At 39.1% G+C, this 18,967-nt stretch overlaps 1 protein-coding gene across 1 annotated transcript in view; it reads left to right on the forward strand.

Annotated features, from left to right (window-relative positions):
• Positions 1–18,967, forward strand: part of lingo1a (leucine rich repeat and Ig domain containing 1a) — a 132,949-nt gene that overhangs the window by 48,851 nt on the left and 65,131 nt on the right. Inside the window, exon 2 of the mRNA XM_071492784.1 lies at positions 15,927–16,072. The gene's annotated coding sequence lies outside the window, so the exon portion shown is untranslated. The remainder of the gene's footprint in view (positions 1–15,926; positions 16,073–18,967) is intronic.

Consider the following 18,967-nt stretch of genomic DNA (forward strand, 5'->3'; position numbering starts at 1 on the left):
CACTACTGAATTTCTCTGGAAATGCATCAGTTGTTTAGAAGAGCATGAAAAGCTCAGAGAAATGCAACACAACCCTCTTAGTATTAAAATGTGCACAACCTCTTCTTATGCTTCTGATAATGGCCTAGCCTCATTTGAGCAGTGGTGAATTGAGAATAAGGGTGTTTTGGCAAACTGCCTGCTGCTGATTCAAAGAAGAAAGCTCCTGTTGGTTCTTCACTGTGAAACTCTCCCACTCTGCCTTGCTGTGTGACAGTCGACCTCGTCTTCAGTATTTACAGTCTTTCATTTACTCATAATACATTGAAGTCAACAGGCATGATGCATGGCTAAAATGAATACTGATAGGCTAACTCAAGGGCTGCTTAAAGCTTTATACTCTTCTTACTTGTCCAGTTGGTTAAGCAGCAGGGTGAGGCAACTGAATCTCTAAAAGCTACCAGATGCCAGTAGGTTATAGAATGAAAGGCCTTTTAAAAATAACTGAAATGATTCAAACTGATTGACTCAAACAAATCAGTTGAATTTTATTTCTCTGGAATTTATATACTGTATGCCTTTTCTGCAATCACTAATTCCAGACATGTATCGTGGATCCTGAATCCACCACTTCTGTCCATTCTCCAGCCTTACAGTGCCTTTCCTCTTTTGATGAAGTCTGCTATTCAATTCTCAGGTCTTATTGTACTAAGAACCCAGAGGTATCATAATACGCCTTTATGGCTGCAAACAATGCAGCCATGTCTGTCTGTGTGGCTTGCTAACATTAGAAACCGGCCCTGCGTATGGCTGAGAAAGCCTATCTAGGAGTCAAGTCCCCCCACAATGGCAGAGGCTGCCCTTCTTTAATATGTCAATCAAGCTGACAGACAGCGCTTATCTCCCAGTGAGATAGAAATGGACCAAGCCCCCCGTCCCTCTGTCAGTTGATCCATACGGGCAAAGCCCAGAGAGTCTTTCAGGAGTTCATCAGTTGCACATCACAGATAAGGCTATTGAGATGAGGGAGGAGGGTAAATCTCAGTGGCTCTTCCTGAGCAGTTCTGAGCAGTCGAATCTTAGGACCTTGGGTAAAACTCACCTGTGATATGATCATATTGTATTTACTATTCATTTAAATGTGTTTTTTTCTAGTCCAACCCAAATGCAAGTGTAAGAAGAAAGGTGTGACCAAACATTTTTAAGCACACAGTAGTAATTTGTTTACAGGCCCATTGAGTACTCTGTGCACAGAAGCTAAGTCCTACCATAGAAATTTAAATGTAATTTGTGATATTATTGAACAATAAGACTGTTAAACTGAGCTTTTGAGACTGTGATCGATTGATTGCACTATTACCAAGGGAAATATATATTAAAAAAAACATAGTGCTGGTGGAAAGTAACTAGTACATTTACTACTAGTTGTACTTTTATTTCCAATTTATGCAACTTTGTACTTCAGCTCCACTTCATTTCATTGTTAGTGTCACTGTTAGTTGTACTTTTTACTGCATTACATTTATTTGACAGCTGAGTCAGCTCTATAAGATTTTACTTAACGGAACATCCTAGATTTATAAAACACAAGACGCTGTTAAATATGGAAGAACTGGTTCCCGACCTTTTCAGTTTATGACCCCTTAGGAAGAAAAACATTGTCTAAATGAGACAGGAGACAGATTTTTCACCTAAACTTCTGACATGGTTTCATTTAATTTTCTCCCTGAGGCACAAAGGGGTAAAATTATCCAGTATTTCACAAAATAGCAAAGATTAGAGAAAAGTATAATAAAAATGTGTGTAGCAGAACTTGTTTTCTTCTTTCCTACAGCATTAATCACCCCACATTCCCTCACATCCCCTCATAACCCTTTGGTTCAAACAAGCTCCGCCTTTGACAGCTATGACACTTAAGCGTCGATGCTTTAGTGACAGTCAAGAAATGTAATGTATGATAACATATTAATCTTGTACAAAATGTGCGCTTCTACTTTTGATATTTAAAGTACATTTTGCTGATAGTACATTTGCACCTTTACTCATATATGGTTTTGAATTTAGCTCTTTCTGTACTAACACACAGGTAAAGGATCTGGATATCTCCTCCACTTCTGGAATAAACAGTACATGATTAATACACATATTAGTCAAAAATCACCAGTTACATGCAGGTATTATCTGCAAACACGACAGAATAATAGCCATGCATTTTGAGATCTATAGTAAGAACAGCAAACTCATGATTAAAATGCTAATTTCTTCTTAATATAGCATTTAGTCTAGCAATGTGACGTAATTTTTAGCTGAGCATGAGGTTTTCCTCACTCCTCTCAAATTACAAACAAGAAACAAAATCCTTAATCAGTGTTTCAGCCATTGAGAGATGGTGACTGTATAAAATGTGTCAGCACCCTATTATCTATCTGTCCAAATTATTCAGACTGTTTGTTCCTCTGAGCCCCAGCCAGTCAGGAGTTGGACGTCTTAGCGATTCGCCTTTAATCTGGAGACCCTAAAATGCCACTCCATTGCACTTTATCTCATTTACGCTTATGAAATAAGCTCCTGTGCTTTTGGCAGTGTTTTTTGTTAGTCATGCACTAAATCTCAAGTTGTTTCACACCAAAATCTCAAGTCGTTTCACACCATCTGCTGCTCTAGCATTTGCCTCTTTTTTTCCCCCCTTTCTTTTACATGAACCACTCCTCAGTCCATTTGCAAATTAAATGTCTCTGAGTATAAGTTTGACTGTTTTGCCTCTGGTACCATGTGGTTAATATGGTATCAAGTTGCAGCACTAATATAAATCATTTCCTGAGCGTCAGTGAGGGAAGAGTGATAGTAAGTACGTCTCGGGACCTCGTATCACCATAAAATCATTATTAAAGTGGAAGGGAGGGCTTAATGTGCTGCTGCATTATTAGTGTTTGTTTACACAGAGGAGGAAGAGCTTAATGTTGACTTTTTTTTTCAACGTAATGGACTGATAATCAGTCTGGAGAGGGGAAAATAGAAGCCAGGACACCAATGGCATTGATGATGGAGTGATAGCAGCTGTGATACTGAGTCAGCGAAAGGCGATGTACTGTATGTTGCTGACCTTTTTGATGAGGATGGTTCAAGGTGAGGGCCTGTGTGTATTCTGAGACTCTGTAACGTCACAGCAACATCTGGCCATCGGATACAGTGCAGCATCCTTCATGGTGACTCCACTCTGTTGCAGTCAGGGCATGTGATGCAGACTAAAGCCCCTTTTATGAAGCTGCCAGTGAATCATGAGCCAACCCCCTTAATGTGCGTTTGTTGTTTGCTTACTTGTATATTTTCTCTGCCTCTCCACAAAATTAAAAACTTAAAAACGGAATCAAATCTAATGCAGCAGTTTAAAAAAACTGCTGCATTAGATGCTGATACAGTCCTTACTCTGGTCCATTTCTGTATTCCAATGGGCTTCACCCTCAGCCACCTCTTTTGGTCAAACCAGGAGGGAGGACTAACAAGGCAGACACAGTACCTCAAAGACATAGAGAAAGTGAGACTGTGGTAATGATGTGGGAGAGTGTGTGAAACCATAAACCTGTCTTTGGATTCTATGATGAGTGCGGTGACACTGCATGAGTATTACCATATGTCTAATTCAATTGTGTGGCTGTGGCCATCACATAGTTGTATGTTGGTCCTTCTGTAATCTAAAGTTGTATGTTCAGTATCATGAAGATGATCTATCTGATCCCAAGATTGCAAATCCACTCGGTTTCCAACTCGAGGGCACCGGGGGTTACAGTATTCCACACTGCAATAATGGTCCAGTGTTCTAATGAGTCTCCTTGGTCTCCTGGTACCTTCATGAATATTCATGCTGGGCTGCAGGCCCACAGGTCCACATGAACGATGCATGTTTCTCCTGTCGAGACAGTCATCACACCAAAACATTCTGAGCATAAATATGCAACCGGTGGATATGCATTAATGAGTAGATATAACATGCGCTTTAAATGTCCAATTACGTTTATCTAAGTTATAAATTTTCCATTTTCATTTCCTTAGCATCCCCATTGATTAACTGAATGGATATCTGTCAGTCACAGAGAAATATGGCCCACTGTATGGGATATGTTTATCCACTGTTTCTCCGCAGGAGGAGTTTTAAAGTTAAATTCATCATACTTTTGTTCCATCTCATTCATTTTGATGTGAAAGCTGACACTGACCCTGTGTCAGCGCTCCCATAAAATGTGAGATGAATAGCAAGATGACACTTTACCCAGTGCTGTCATTCAGCTGTTGATTTGACCCTAAGGAGGGCAGCGTGTCTATAAACTGTTTACCTTACTAAAGCTGTCATAACAGTCCTCTGCTATTTTATCAGACATTCCCTCCCCGGGTGGAATAAAATGACTCGCTCATCAAAGAGACGCCGGTGCTTTTATGACCACTGAAAGGATGCTACGCCCTTAGAAATATGCTTAGAAGGTAAAAAAGTTCAGCAACTTCATCCCCTCAGTAAACTTTTATTAATAATATAATTGCATTTCCACCGAAGTAAGCCAGCCAAAACTGCAATTACAGTAAGTGAGGCAATATTTCAGAAATGTATTATGAGACAGACACCCATAAGGACAATTATTAAAAAAATAAATAAATAAAAACAGGAAGTCCCATAGTTATGAGACCGTTTATGATACACAATCATTGTACATTCAATATAAATAAATAAAAATAACTTTCTGACAGATTTGTTATATTAGGAAATTCTGCAGAGCGTGACTCAATCAGTTCCATCTAACCCTTCATTAGCAGATACAAACCAAGACACAAGTCACATTTGGCTTTTTCATTGGTCTGGAGAATGCAAGAAATGCAATAAGGCATTTGATAAAGGTAAGACAGAATACAATAAGACTGAATTATGTCAGTATAAACTAGTGAAAAATGTAGCATTTACAATATACTGCATGCAAATTATGTGTATAAGGCAGTATCATTACATTTAAAGGTGATTTTATTGTACTTGATAAAACTCACTGGGTATAAATGGAAGTTTGTTATTGATGACAGGTATGACATATTGTGTTCGATATGATTGCATTTCTTTTCCATTAGATCAAATGGAAAATAACATCTTGAATCAATTTAGATTAATGTCTCATGAACTGAGAAATGTCTGTGCTAATGTGTCAGGTGAGGAAATTAACAAAGCTCAACTTTTCTGTGGTGAGAGGCAGTGGATTCTGAATCCAACCTTTTTTTTTGTAACATCTTGGACGGAATGATTCATGAAATCATTTAGGCATCATTTTCAGGGATACACAGCTTCTTAATGATATTATAATTATACACTGAAGATTAATTTGCTTGTGTGGAGCAAATTATTTGATGGATTACCTAGAAATTGGCATGGAGTGATGCAAATGGAGAATCGCGACAGAGCTCAGATTTCTAATTGTGCTCTGAAATGACCAAAACATTAAGCACCACTGGACCTTTCACAGTGTGAAAGCTGGACATGTGCGACACATAATAAGACACAACACAGCACCACATTTAAGATCAGATTTGGTAAATTTTTGTTAATTACCCCTCACAAATGAATAATTGATGTCTTATCCGTTAACTACAGTGAACCTGCAGAGCTCCCCGGACACCCCTCTCTCATCTGCCCCAGAGAAACTGCTGCCTTTCAGTTTGAGATGTGACAGCCAGTATTTGCATTATCTTCCCCATCTGTGACACAGACCCAAAACCTGACAGTCACCCGAACTTTCCTAGGTTCCCGTAATTACCTTGTTTATGTTGTACTTTTAAATTAAGTCATTAAAATGAATTCAGACTCCTTTTGGAGGTGGAGTCAAGAACCATGAAAACAAGGGCTCAGGGAGCACATAATTACTTTTGCGTGTCAAAAGGTTTTCTATTCCCTTAAGGGAGGTTGACTCTGTGTGGGCGTGTGTGTGTGTGTGCGTGGATGTGTGTGCCTGCGTGCATGTGTGTGTCTTTTGTGTTTTTGCGCTGGACTAGTGCTGCATAAATAGCCAGACTCCTCAAGCTGTTTCATTGAGAACAAAAGGGGACGGTTAGGTTGTGAAATATGAAAGTAAAAATGACTGGTTGTATTTTATTTATTTATTTTTTTATGATATACATGTAAGACCATAAGAATATTACCCTGAAGGACACAACTGTGGAGTCTTGTTTTTGCTTGGTTGTGTTTCCTTAGGAAGGTCGATTTTACTATTTCTGGTCTGTTTTGTGTTCACGTTGTACAAAGGCACCAAAGGGACCAGTCCATCATGTGGACTGACAAGTAACTCATTCATTGGACAGTTTTGCATCATCAGCACTACATCAACCGCATCTGACACCTCAGATTGTGGTGACTGACAGGAGATCATGCAGCACGTTACTGCACCTTATGTGTTTGTTACTTTCTCGGGTGTCACAAAGAGCTCACAAAAAATAATTGATTATGAGCGTTATTAGTGAAGCTTATGAAGATAATGACAAAATGGGTAGAAACAGGACAAGCATGATGTTGTTTACAATGCCAGACGCTTTTGAATGAAACTGTCAAAACACACGGCGTAAGACCCAAAAACAAAACATTCATTTTCACTCTCTGATTGATCAGAGGAAATTCCTTCACTCTCGTGGTGATGCAATGTTATATTTACAGTGCTAAACAGCTCATAGTCAGCAGATGGATTTGATAACAGTTCACCTTGATGATGAAATCAGATAACGACTATCATAAATCGTGCACATTCTCTGCAAACCAAACTAAAAGGGCAAACACACCAGTTTAGTTCAACAGTTCATGTGTGAAACCAGCCCCAGTTTCATTCTGTTTGTTACATTTCATAAATAATTTATGTTCAAGTCATCATGGACATGGTTGGACATAGTTTGTACAAAATAATGCACCTGTATCTTGTACACAAATACCACACACACAACTGTCAATCATTTATCATATTGACCTCCAGCCTTTACATCTTTGCTCAGGACCTGGATCTTATCTATGTACATCAGACTGCATGTTAGGAACTCTGAGAGTTTGTTTTAGATTTTGACAGTCAAATGTATTCGTGGAATGTAGTTTTGCCCCAGTTAGAATTTAAAATGAGAAGTTGCCTCTTCAAAAGCAGAAAAAAAGCAACCAGCTTTCCAACAAACCCTTCAACAGACTCATTTAACCCTGGATCAGCTGTAAAATTGTGCACTCTCACCTTTTAAGGTAAGGAAGGATTAGTAATTGAGAAATCGGATGCACCAGAAGGTTTGTTACACAGAACCATCTGGGACGGCTTTGTTGGGAACTGTTGGATTCAACTGAAAAAGTACTTGGCAGGTGATTGGATGAACCATCTGTCTATCGCTGTTCACCAACCAATCAGATTCTACATTGTTGTCATTTTTTCACCACCAGTGAAGCCAGTTGGTAAATCAAACTCTTGCCAAAGCCAGTTGCGAGAACAGGAAAGAAAATCTTCTCCATCAAGAAAAAGCCTTCAGTGCCGGTTTCTGCTCCTCTTTCAATGCAGAAATACTCTCCACCTCTCAAAGCACTGACGCTATAGCAGCATCTATGCTAACTTCTTCAGGAGCAGCCCTTGTGGTTAATGAACAGCTTCTGTCACACCTAAGACATTGCCAGGAGGTGCCAGAAACTCCTCCCTCAAAGAAAGCTGACTGGTCCCAACCACTGTGGTTCAGCCAGCAGGCGAATAGCTTGGACCCTGGTAAGATGGACTAGTAAGATGTGAGCCTGGGAAAACAGACAGTAGGGCTGATGTGACGGTAGCAGACAGAAGCAGTTCTAGAGTAGAAAAGCAAAAGACAGCATCAAATGAAGTTCATTAGTAGCCTGACACACATATCTCTAATGTCAAAGACAGATCCCACAGCACAGCACCAGGTGTGTGGTGTTTAGCTGGTGTCAGGCCGGTCACAGACTGGTCCTCTGAGAGAGTCGATGAAATTCAAAAAGTCTGAGACCACTTTGTGAGAGGGAACAAACATGGATATTAAAACGACATAAAATTAAAGTCACAAGAACATGACATTCATTATATTAGCACCTGTGGCCCTTTAGACTTTGTTGCTATTAGAACCAATCACAGCAGAGAGTTTTTATATTATGGCCAGGAATCCTAAGAAATGTAGATCATTTCATGGCTCATTAGAAAAACTGGTAACTTGCCAAAGTCAAATCTGTGCATATAGAGATTTGAACACTTGGATCTCTCACTTTGTTTGATATTTTGTGGGAAACTAATTCACCATCATGTCATTTGATTTAGACTATGTAACTTTTGAATGATGAAATAGCATCCTGTTGGACTCCTGTTTGTTTCATACTCAGCTTTTTTGCTGCTACAGCCTTACATGGTCTGTTATGTCTTTCAGCTTATGGTGGCTTATATTAGCAAACATTTGATGCTGGGTAACTGATACTACTCAGTCACTTCAGTGGTTTTATGTCTCTTCTCTACTTGTGCTACTGTTACACTACGTTTTAGCATTTACCATGGTTCTATTAGTTCCATCCATCAGCGAGCACTGTTCTCAAAATGCACATGGGTTTTTTTGACACGTGTTGAGGTGCTTGATGCTTGTTCACCAAGATATTTTATGTCCACAGCCTCAGCTCATAAACAATACAGAGAGAAAGTGTCAGAACAGTGACACATTTCTGTTGTGTTTGCATCCATATTGAACCAAAAGTGTAGGAAATGCTCATTCTGATCTTCAGCAGGTGCACATGTGCACACCAACAACATCCCCACCCCCACCTTGTCTCTGTGTGTGGACCTGCTTCTGAATGGGCAGATCATGTCTGAGAGGATCCCCACACTGTTCACTCTTAAAATCAAAGTTTAGTCTGATGGTTGTTGATCCATCTCAAGACCAGAGGGCTGGAGCACAACCCAAAACAATAAACTTCTCACTCTAACACTCTGCATAACAACACTGCAAAAACAGGAAAGCAGAACTCAAAAATAAATAAATATGTCAATAATGAATTTGTCACCGTTAACAACTCTGAACAACAACAACAACGTCCCATCTTCTTCAGTTAATCAAGCTGCAGTGCAATTAAATTGTTTAATTTTATTTGCAATAACATTGTATTGAAATGCATCAAGAGCCACTTAAATTATCCATTATTTCATTTAACAGTAATGGGACTGGAGAAACTCCCACTGCACTGTGCTGGCTGAGAAAAAATAACAGGCCAAAATGCAGAGTGCTGAGTTTGAGGAGTTGGTTCACCTGACCCTGTCGCCCTCAGCTGTTTCCCCCTACTCTTGTACTTTCAGAAAAACTGACGAAAGACAATAAAACTGCAGAAATTGGAACTAAAATTATTTTGATTATTTTAAATCAAATCAAATTACAGTTACAGGCACAGCTTCCTGAGGTCAACACTGCAGTGAAGACTTGATTTTACTTTTACTTAAAAAAAAAACAGAAGTCAGAGGATCTAGGACTCCCCCCCCCAGCCTGTTTGATGGCCATGTCTGACCCATGTATTTTAAACAAGAGAACATTAGACATGCAGAGGCACTGTGTTTCCCTGTTGTCACTGTGGAGCAGAGGAAAGGCAGTTGTCTTTAAAATGGCAGTACACTGAAACACACTTTGTCATTCTCATTTAGTCTGTTGCCACAAACATAAATGTGCAATATTTGATTTTATATTGTTTAATACACAGAAATAACTAACCACAAGAAAACGGGAAAGGAAGATAAACACACAAAACACTTTTTTTTTTTTTTTTTTTCAACGTTTGGACAGAATTACCTGTTTCCCCTTGATTATAGTATTTATGCTATGCTAAGATAAGATAAGATAAACTGGTCCTCATGGCTTCAGATTTATATTTAATGGACAAAACAGTATTAGCCTTCTAATGGAGCAAGAAGGTAAATCAGCATGTTTCCTATTCCTGACTGTTCTTTTAAAGGAGCTACAGTAAGTTTTGCTATTGCTACATAGCTAGAGTAAGCATTAACAGCTGTTTACTTACCCGTCTAAAAGAAACATGGCAAATTCAGCATCAAACTTCATTCCTTCACTCACCAAGAACTGTCCAGTGGTGGAAAGCAACACCAGTGTTTTCCTCTACTGCAGTTCGCACACTAACCAGCCAGCACCGGCCTTTCTGATAGAGACTCACCGTAGCCTCCAATCTGCCCTGAACACGTAGCGCTGCTCAACCTCTTGTCTTGTAAATGCAACAACGGCCGAAGCTCTTGTCAACTATCACCCCACTCACTGCAAGAAACCACATTCAGTGGCAGAGGAAATGTACAAATAGCCCCCTAAGAAGAAATAATTATAAAATCTAATTCACTTTAATCTTTTACTTTACTTTCTTAAAAAGGTTTCTTGTTATTGTACAGTGATTCTAAAGACAGATAATTGACATCTGTTGAATTCCTCTTGCTTTTTTTCTTTTATGTGGTTTGTGAAGTTTCAGCATTTACACATTTTTCCCCCAAAACACACCACCATATTCAAATAGTGTAAACACTTCCTGCCTGGGAGCTTGGAAGTATAGTTTTCTACTACAGGTCACTGAACAGTCCCAGTCGTGCAGGTGGGGTTAAGTGTCTTGCTCAGAGGCTCCTTGAAGCCTCGATCATTGAAGCTGTTAATTTCTGAGAGGGGTAATTCTTCCTCCTTCCTTCTGCTCAGATTTTCAGAGGATCTGTGTATACAATCTGATATGTGTTTATGATGTGCGTTAATAAGACGAAAATTCAAAAATATAAATAAGCCTCTCAAATGCTTATTTAATTTATTTTTTGTAGTTTCAAATCCCTTGTTTGAGGATTTTTTGGTTAAGGATTACAGAGCCCAGATCAGGGAAAAGTATTGGAACACACTGACTGGAGGTTTATCCCTAAATGAAGATAAGAGGAACTGCAGCAGGGCTTACTAATGTAATCATGAACAACATTATGGGTGTTTTTCTTGCAAAGTGATGCACCAAACTTATCTTAAATACATTTTTATTTGTTTGTTTGTTTATTTGTTTATTTTGCTGCTCCCGGATGAGTCTGCAATTTCAAAATATGGGCTATTGAACCACTTCATCCTCTTAAGTTATTGACAAATGTGTTAACTCAGCCAAGGGACTGTGTGCACTTTTCTATTCCATCCACAGATTTATTTACAGCTTGAAAGATAGGACTCAAAAATGCTGTGTGGTTAAGGTTTTCGACAGGGGGCGGTGAAGGATGCCGCAAAGGGGCTGGAACTGTGTTACCCGCTGCGCATGCCACTGTAAGGTAAACTCCCCAGGATCCCTGTTAGTCACTGAGGCCATGATATGTTCTGCTGGGTGCCTGGGGGGCGCGTGCCACGCGGGTAATGCGTTTGCCTGTCAGGTGGCTTGTGGTGAGAGCTAATCCTGTTGAAAATAGAAATGTTTTCTGCCTTGGGATGGAAGGAGGGGTGCAAGAGTGATGCGACCGGCCCCAAGGAGTCAGTCATCCATGTGCACAAGGAGAGATAGCCTAATCTTGTCACAGACACAGGGGAAAAAAATGCAAGTCCCAAGCTATCAGTAGCAAAGACTTATGCTTATGAAGATGATTTGTAAAATCATGCTAGCACACGATAGAAACCGAGTTGTTTTTTTTGTTTTTTTTCCCAGAGGCTTTGCTGCTGTTGATCTGTAATTCACTTATGCATACATTTATTTTATATATTATATCATACGCTTACCCTTGAAATTACTTTTCTGTAAGCTTGCTGGTAGGACCCCCACCGTCCATCATGCTCTGGTTTTCCACTTGGTTTGGTTCCCTGTTCTGCATTTTAAATGTTTAAATGTTAAATGCTGTGCAGATGGTGTTTATCAATGACTCATCTCCTCACTCCCCAATACCCCCCAGTACCCTGTTTCCTACGTGGGGTTCAGTTTCTATTAGATCTAAATGTTTGTGCTTTTCTTTTTTTTTTTTTGGTTTTTTCAGGTTATTCTGTAGTTACTGTTATACCCCCTCCAGCAGTGTTTATGTCAGTTTAAACTTCTTTGTAGCCTCGGAGTCTCAGCTATACTTGACAGCGTAACACATGGTAGCTACTTGCTGCTCTGCATGCTGTGGTAGGAGCAGGGCAGCAGCGGCGTGCTAACAGTGATATCCTCTGAGGTCCCGTCAGTGTGACGGAATGGCAGGAATAATTTTTGCGAACCCACGCTGACGGCTTTCAAGTGGGGAAACAATGGGCCAATTCCCTTATCAGGCTCTGCTTCACTCTTAAAATACCCAGCAGCGGTTTTGATGGGGAGCTGACTTCCAGGTTTCACTCAAGCAGCTCCTTATGCATTATCAGAGGGAAGCCAAGCATAATATGTTTGCTGTTTCAGCAAGTAATGCCTTCAGTGCTCGAACACAGCTGTGAGAATCCTTTAGTCAGAAAAGTACAGTATCTCACATCAGATCACATAGTGAGCAATCATGCATGGTACTGTGGAACCAGAGAATTGTGGGTAAAAAAAAGACATTGTCTGTATAGACCACATGCAGTGTGTCCCAATTCAGGGGTCGCATCCCTCTGAGGATGCAGTCCACAAAGGTCTACAAATGAGACAGTCTGGTCTGTGGAGGATTTCCTGTTTATCCTTGTATTTGCTGAGTCCACATTATTCTCTTTTTGAGAGGTGATTAATCACTGGCACGCAGTGAATCTTGGGATATTTTGGGCTGCAAATTTGGGATTTCTTTGTCCCTCTTGAAGCAGCCTTCTAAATGGGACAGTCTTTTCGCGCCACAGTGACGCAATCAGTCTTCAAATGCAGCCTTCAAAGGATGTGGCCCTTGAATTGAAACACAGCTGTAGGTTTTCATTGACCCTGGAATTTGCCTGAATTGCCCTCCATTGTTGATTGACTGTAAAAAAAATAAATAAATAAATAAATAAATAATAAAATAATAAAATAAAATAAATAACACAGAACCACCTTCTGGGTTCTCACCCTTTTGACATAAGAACAACTTTTTCCCAGCATTCATCATTTGGTTTATGTATGAGCATAAGCCACCAAAGAGGTATAATAAAGTAACTGTGAACTGTGAGCTACGTGTACAGCGTGCACTGTAGCACACTCAAAAGGAGATATGATATTGACTAATGTTTTGCTTTAAGGTACAAAACAGCATGATGCATTACACTGTGGCTTTCCCTGTATTGTTAATGTGAGGATCATTTCTGAATGTTCTAACAGCTTCTTTATCATTTAACAAGAACTTTAGTTGTGGGATTTTAGGCGCAGTAACTTTCTTTTTCTTACCTGGGAGAGGTGGAACTGTATCTTGTCTTATCTCACAGGAACTCTGTGTTCAAGGACAGAATGTACAACTGCTAACTTGTTAGTATCTGGGCAGGTAGCTTGTTTATTGGCCATGAATGCAGTTTTACACTGGGACTATTGAATGATACAGATAGGACCAGACTTGTGCTGTTGTATATTGTGGCTTCTTTCCTCCTAATGCTCAATATAATTTAATTTATAAAACACTGACACTCTCTTTGTATTGTTTTTCCTTTATCCATGGACAGTCAATACAGTTAATTACATGTAACGCATAGAGCAAATTACATTATTGTTATTGTTGCATTCATAGCTTTATGCATTTATTTAATTACATATTTTGGTAACTGTCTGTTTTTAAGTGCTGCTGTTTAAAACTGATTCATATTCCATATTGGCATTTGTTATAGAGCAGATGACATCACACAGAGAGGAAATTTGAAATATGAATGTAATGAAATGCATCTGTTCTATTCGAAAATTACTAACTCTGTTGCTTTGTAAATCCACATCAGGGATCCAGTCCATCAATATCTTACCACGTGTATCATATTTTGACATTTTCTTGTCTAATTTTAGCAATATGGAGCAATATGGACAGTCAAAAAAGTGACTTTGCAGCTGCTCCCTCGTCACTCACAATGTAACATTTAAGCTCTAACACAGATAATAGTAAATCATCTGAAACCAAATGTCGTGCATTGACATGATTGTTTTGCCACTAAACTGGCAGATGAGACATTGAACATCTTGCTGAGGAAGAACAAGGTGTCTCTATTACTGCCAACAGCTCTGCAGACAAATTACGCCAGCACAGATGCTCCAACACTTTGCTTCGGCTCCAAGGTCTTACTTTTCCCAGCCAGGAAATCAAAGGGAAGTTACACCCCTTCTGATTTGAATGCAGCGGCTAGTTCTATCTGTATGTATTAGAATGTGGACGATCAAATCTTTGCCAGGCCATTTGGTGGCCGTTCTGTTTGCTGGTTAACATGGTTTAGCTGGTACAGCGGTAATATTAAAACCAGATTTCTTTGATGATGCTTCTGTTTTCATGGACAGAACTTGTCAGTAGGTGCTCCTTGTAGCCTCTGGTGTAAAAATGCTGTAGCACAAAATCAATTATTGGAAATGTGAATATTAATAACTTCACCAGCAGCAGCTCTTTTGTTATTTATTTTCTGTAATGAAGAAACAAATTAACTGTAGCATCCGCAACCTCTGAAACGCTCAAGATCTCTCTGGCATTTTCAAAGTCTGATCGTCTCTCACCCACAGAGAGGGAAATGAAGCATGTGGTTATTATTGGCAGCAAGAAGAAATGTGAAATCCAAAAAGAAAAGCTGAAATACTGTTGTATGCCTTTTGCAAAGAGCTTTATCAGTGTGAAATTTGTGCACGTGGAAACATATCCCTATTGTGAATTGTAGGCATTTGTGATAGTAAATACCATTTGTTTAGTTTTTTTATGAACACATTCATGCAAACTTCAGTTTGTCAAAGATTCTTATTTTATCCTGAGAAATGAGGATGTCCTTTGATAGTTTTAAAGCTATGAACATGGATTCATGTCGATTGTTTAAACCAGGATTGACTTAAACCATAATCAGCCATAACTGAAGTCAGGCTTTTCTTTTAAAGATGCTATTATAAATCTTTTGAGACTAACAATGAATCAAATGAGGTTGTGTATGTGAGAGTGGTCAGTTGTAGTGAGGAAGCAACAGAGAATTATCACTCTGACTTCACTCATTTCTTTGAACTCATTGTTTGGTTTTGCTGCATGGTCACTGTTTTGGCTCAGTCCCACCGCTCTCATCAGCATCATCTTCAGTTGTTTTCAGTAAAGAGATCTTATGAAGCTACTATGTGGAGCACTGAACAGCTAAAGAGCCAGATGTATCCCTCAGGAAATGGTGGAGATCAAAACATAACTAGAAAAAATGCAAGTATAGGACTTGAATGCATCTAGTGATCAGAAGCATCAGCCTCCAAATGAAGGCTACAGTTGGTCCATATCTACTGGATGTGTGAATAAGCAACTGTCTTCTAGTCAGTTTGCTACATCATCTGAAAAGTAGAGAATAAAAGTCACATAGCAAACAGTAATAAAAAAAATATTGCATAAAAGTGTAATTTCACAAATCAACTTCACACAGAGATCTAGAGCCTCCGGTCAGGACACTGAGGAAGATCTGAGTCCTGCTCCTGAAATGAGAAACAATCATTTATCATATTGACTGTGATGGGAGTAGGCTGAGGACTGACCCTCAGTCAGAGGACACCTCTTCTTAATGTTAGTACAAAGTAAGGTAGCAGCATATGAGTGGCTTTTAATAGAAGCTTTCTTCACATCGTTATCAAAAACACCCATAAAAAGATGTCTGCCTGTAAATTGCTTCTGACTTTGTGGAACATAATTAAATAGCTACTTAATCAAGCAAGTAATCTGTGTTTTAAACCAAAAGAAGAAATATTTCACCTTCATTCATGATAATTTAGCCATGCACATGAAGACAAATATGATGATATTTAATAAATAGCAATAACATATAATAATATAAGTAATGTACCTAACTTTTAAACTTGTAATTTTGCACTGCTTGGTTTTTTGCAGGTGGCTGATCAATTGAAGAGGGAATGCTGCGAGGGTATGTGGATTAAGGGGAGACGCTGCGCACCTCACAACTCCAGCCTCCCACCTTCTGCACAGTAAGCAGCTCCAGCAGCTCTTTGGAATCAGCAGGCCAGCAATTACTGCCTGTGAGTATCATTGCACTATCCGAATTATGAGACGTTCCTGCTGATCAGCACGCAGTGTACAGCATTCCAGTTTAGTGTGCAAGTCTTAACATCATCCCTTAACTTCAGCGCGCTGCAACGCAGTGGATCTGCAGGTCTTGCCTGACACATTTTCAAACCAGCCCACGATTAGCATAGTTAGGGAAAATTATGCAGAAAACAACATGATACCATCTCACATGAGACACAGTGTGAGGGTGCTATAAACAAAGGCTTAACAAAGGTGACTCATCTCACAGCACTCAGAACGCATACTTCAAACACTGACATGTCTGATCTCCGTATTTCATTGGCTTAATTAGTGTCACTCAACATCACTGCACCACATGTCAGCCAAAGCTTCCCTACGAATGCATGAACGTCTTCTCTAGCAGGTGGCTGTCGCGTTTCAAAACACCAGGTAGAGCCTATTTCATCCTAGAGATATATGTATATAATATTTAGTATATTTTCTAAATATATTGTGATGGTACATGCAACTGCTGATTGGATTGTGTTTACATGGAATGTTTTTTCGAGCGTAGGCAGTTCTGCATTTCTAAATGTTGTTATCTATAGACATGCCTCTGCCTCCACTCTCAAACCCCTGGATTCAGTTTATCACTCCACCCTAAGAGTCATTGTTGATGACAGTTATTCTCCCCACCATTGCATCTTGGATAAAAGGCTTTGATGGGCATCTCTAACAGTAAGATGTGGCAGACATTGGTTTCTATGTATTTTTAAAGGCCCACATGCCATCATAGATCATTAAACTGGTCTCGGTCATTATTTGCTTGAAATCTCACGTGCAAACACTAATTTTGTAAAAAACTGCTTTTAGTTTTTGTGCTGCACACAACTGAAACATTTTACAAATTAAAAGTAAACATAGTTGTACATATTAGTTAATTTAAAACCATGATCACAAACTACTCTGCTCTTGAATGTTACTGTTTTTAACTATTCTGCCGTTGTCAGTTATTTTTGTGTGTATTTATTCTGCTCTCGACATCACTGGAAACAAGGGTGTGCCCTCAATGAACCTTCAGGATTTAAATAAAAGTTGAATGAAAGAATGAAAATGTACGTACAAAGCACAGGACTGTGCCTCCTGAGTCCTGTGTGTGGTTTAGTTTTACATCCAAAGCACTTTGGTTAAGTTTGTGAATTAAATGTTATAGGTTAAAGTCTTTAGAAGTGGTATGGAGGATTTTTCTGTGAGTGGGTCCCTGTTTTATTTATCTCATTCACGCTCAGGAGAATGCACACACACAGACACACACACACACACACACACACACACACACACACACACACACACACATGCGTGCCTGCAGGTGATGCAGGGACGAAGAAGAGTGCAGGCTAGTAAACATGGATGTAAACAGTGCGGGATTTTACTCACTCATACTTTAAAAAAATGACTTGGCAAATGTTTTAAGGAAATGCACGTGACGTGTTTGTTGACATGACCATAAAAAAGTTTGATAATGCTAGTTGCTACAAGCAGATATCATATTGCGTGAGCAGATATTGTAGGTAAACAAGTGAAATACATTCTTAGTGAATAGAAAACATAATCCAGGCAACATTAGGTTTAAAACATTTGCTACAATATTTGCCACTGTAAAAATGAATAGAGAATAGAGGGTTGATTATACCTAACTGCGATACTCTACTCTTACGGTATACCGTGTGTTAATATACCTAGGTGAGCCCTGCATCTAAACTCCACCTTCCATCTAACTGAAAAAAAAGGTAAATTAAGAGCTCAACATGAAATAGATTAATTTAGTTTCACTGTTATTGTTGTGTCACAAATTGTCATCCTGTTGCCTTTTGCTTAATCAAGAGGAGAAAATGTTATTTATACCTGGTCAATAAGAAACTAATCTCCAGCAATGCGATCCTCTGGTGTCAGAGGTAATGCAGTTTGATAAGCATTGGACCAGTAACACTTTCTGACAACACACAGATGAATTATTAATCAGCACTAAAGCGATTTTTACACCCACTTGTGTTGGGACTGTCTGCCCCGGCTTTAACTACGGGAGATTTTACCTGGTGAACAAGGTTTATGCAAGCAATAAAAAAATATCTGTTGGAGACATGATCCATTAAAGCACATGTTTGCACTGATGAATAAATCATCTTTTTGAGGCCAATTGGTGGTATTTCCATCACTCACGTCAGATTATATAGAGATCATGTGTAATTCCTTGAATGCACTCCATAAAAAAAGGTTAAACTGCTGACCTCTATAATGTGCTTATAACCCTGGAAGAGCAGCTGTGGCATTATCATCATCATCATCATCATCATCATCATCAATCAATGGAGTTCATTTCACTTCACCATTGCAGACATGTGGTGCATGGAATTGAAAAGATAAAAGATGAGAGGAAAAAAGATTTGAGATTAAGTATACAAACAGATGTCCAGATGTTCAGTTACCACCATGATGTTCACTGATAACCAACACTCTGAAATACAATTTCATCACCTTGTGATTTCATATGCCTGCCTGTCTCTTGATATTCCACTCACCATTAAGCCCAAAGATCCATTTTCATAGGTATTGACTTTCCTCATTACCCTACGTTTACCAGGCTGTAGTTTTATTACACCTCTTCTGTAGACTCTACTGCATATTAGCTTTTGTTTCCCAAACTTGTTTCAATTGATTCTTTTTGTTGCAGATTGCCAAGATATCGACCGCAACTTTTTTCCATGGCAATCTTCCTGTCTTAGGTTTGACTCTGTAACAGTAAGAAATGGATGAAAAAGCTAAAGGAGGGAAAAAAAAATTGAGATCTATTAGGTTGGTGTACCTCAGTAATATATCCAGTGGACTGTAACTATCTCCCTACGGAT

This window comes from Trachinotus anak, unplaced genomic scaffold (assembly GCF_046630095.1).
Source record: "Trachinotus anak isolate AG129_WGS33_773 ecotype Australia unplaced genomic scaffold, CSIRO_AGI_Tana_v1 ptg000002l, whole genome shotgun sequence".
Taxonomy (NCBI): Eukaryota; Metazoa; Chordata; class Actinopteri; order Carangiformes; family Carangidae; genus Trachinotus; species Trachinotus anak.